Raw genomic sequence first — 3,082 nt, forward strand, 5'->3', positions numbered from 1 at the left:
CTATACTCATAATAAACCCCAATCTATTGAGATGCTAAAAATTAAATTAATCTATCCCTGATGTTTATAGGTTATAAGTCTGAGTCAAAAAGTTAAATCATCAGTTTGGATATAAAACTATGTTATTGGACAGCATATCTAAAAATGCTCTGATGAACACACATTGCAACATACATATGACATACTATTGTATACTTAAAATCTATATAATTTTATTAACCAATGTCACCCCAGTAAATTTCATTAAAATAGGTGATGATAGATGATAGATGATAGATAGATAGATGATAGATACAAATGCTCACTGGATGTGGTTGTGCCCTCATTCAGAGTCTGGGTTTGTCTAGCCATTTGGAACATATTCAAATTAGCATCGTTATGAAATAATCCCCACAGAGCTGCAGATGTCACTTTCTGGAAAGTTGAGCTGAAATGAGTTATTCCAAATCACCATGTTGAAAGTTGGTAATATCATCCCTGCTTCATTCTTTCTTCCCTTCCTATCCATTTGAAGACAGCATCTAGGGGAATCCATTTATCATGGCTTCTGAAACATGTGTTCTTCCTGCAAATCAGAATTTGTATGGTGTATACCTGCTCTGTAGTAATAGGATTTTATTATATCTAGATTTAGACTGGTTAGGCCTTTTTCCAGGCTACATTGAAACTAATTTAAATACAAATTTTGAAATACAAACAATAACTTTCAAGCCTGCCTGAGTTTAGCAATTAAGATTTCTAACAGTTTACTAGTTCAAAAAATCAACCTTAGTTATTGTGCATTGACCTTGCATACATTTGTAAGACACCTAGAATAATTGTACTCCATTGAAGGAATAGACAAATGATTGCTACAACTGAGTAAAAACTTACTAAACAAGTAATTATTGAAAAGCTTCTAAGTGCCAGGTACTGTTAGAGGCATGTGGGAAACATCAGTAAACAATGCACACAAGAGGTCTGCCATCATGGAGCTTACATTCTAAGGAACTTATGTTCAAAGAATTCTAGAAAGAAATTCCTCTGCTAATACTCAAGACACTAAACAAAAACTTGCCATGAAGAGGGGCTTCCTATCATTTCTTACAACTTGCAGAGGCTCTCACATCTTAAAAAAAAAGCTACTGATGCTAAGAAGTTAACCAAGACGATGATTATGTCACATAGTTTTAATAAAACATTAACCAGATTTGCCCTTACTGATATTCAGAATTTGACATTAATTGGAAAGTAATTCAATCACAGCATTACAGGGTGTTCATTGAAGCATAAAGTATTCTTGCCAGTGGTATACACACAGCATTAATTTGCCAATATTAAAGGTCCTAAGAGAAACATAGGAGTCAGAAGAGATCTTCTTATTTCTCTGGAATAGAAAACTTTTTCCATAACTATATCTTCACTTACAATATTATACTGAAATAATCTATTTTGAAACAAAATCTCTTCTAATATTAAAGATTGTGATATACTTATTTCTGAACCCCAGGTTCTACCACAATGCCTGATACTGTTAACTGACTGTCAATGAACAATTGTTATACTTTTTTTTTTAAGATTTAAATATCATTTATAAATAGCAACCATTTGAAAATCTTAACCCTTCAGGCTACTTTTTTGTGTTTACAGAAATAACTTGGAATAATTAAGTACTAAAATATTTAATATTATATAACTGAATATTAGAAAACTGGATTCATAACTTATATTAGCTCAAATACAAGATGAAGAAGGCAATTGACCAGTGATCTCAGCGGAAGGTAACTTTGCCCCCAAGGGATATGTGGTAATGTCTAGAAACTTTTTTGGTTGTCACAATGCAGAGTGGGGGTAGGTTACTACTCGTGTCACTTGATAGAGGATAGAGGCCAGGGATGCTGTTTAATATCTTATAATGTACAGGACAGCCTTCCACAACAAAATATTATCCAGCCTAAAATGTTATTAGTGCCAAGGATGAGAAATCCTGCATTAGATAATTGTAGGCTAAAGGATTATAGAAAATACATTTCTAGCATAGCTTGTAAATATCTAGGTGATGATAATAACTAAACACTCCAGTTGATATCATTACTGAAAAACTGGTAAGCTATGGTAAAATCTTTAATTATTTTATTTATGACAGCTATTTTAAATAATTATTGCTAAGTTCCAAAGGCAGTTGGTTTGTTTATTTACTCTAAAATGTTGGGGTTAGGGGTGGAGGAAAGTCAGTATATTCTAGTAGATAGAACTCTGTGATAAAATATCAATAAGCACCTTTTTCCTCTAAATGCTGCACTAATTGTAAAATATCAGGGAGGTCACATAGCTTCTGGGATTCAGTTATATTGTGTCACCTGTTTCTGATCAGTAAGTCCTCAGTAACCTACCCCTTTCTCTACAACAGCAATGTACAATAAAAATATAACAGGCACAAATATAACCCACGTATGTAATTTAAAATTGTCTTGTCCTGTTAAAAAATAAAAACAGGTGAAATTAATTTTAATATCATACTTTAACATGATATATCTAAAATAAGAGATTTTATATTCTTTTACAATACTATATCTTTAAAATCTTATATTTATTTTACACTTAAAGAACATACTAATGTGAGCTAGCCACATTGCAAGGATTCAGTAGTCAAATGTTGCTAATCGTTACCATATTGGGCAATACAGACCTAGATATTAAAACTCGACTCTTAAATTTGCCTATCGGATCTTGGAGAAAGAAAAAGGAAACGAAGAAGAAAAATCATCATGGTATTTTCACTATTAACAAGTTTTAGTGATTCCCTCTTACTCCTTTACAATGACTCTTGTGATAAGTGTTATACCTGGAAAAATAGCTGTTTTACATTTTTGGGCATTATTATGAAAATAAGTGTAATATTATAAAATAATCTGCGATTTTTGTTTTAGAATCTAAAAAAAGTTAGAGTGGTCATGTTCATGTAGAACTATCTTTCAGATATTCTCTGGTAATGGTAGCTAGAGATATTAACTAAATACAATATGAGTCATAAATCCGTAAGGGCAGAAAATTTAACATTAATCTGTAATCTTTCCTTCTTATATCCTTTACAAAATGTTTA

The sequence above is a fragment of the Pteropus medius genome, unplaced genomic scaffold (assembly GCF_902729225.1).
Source record: "Pteropus medius unplaced genomic scaffold, Ma_sr-lr_union100, whole genome shotgun sequence".
Taxonomy (NCBI): domain Eukaryota; kingdom Metazoa; phylum Chordata; class Mammalia; order Chiroptera; family Pteropodidae; genus Pteropus; species Pteropus medius.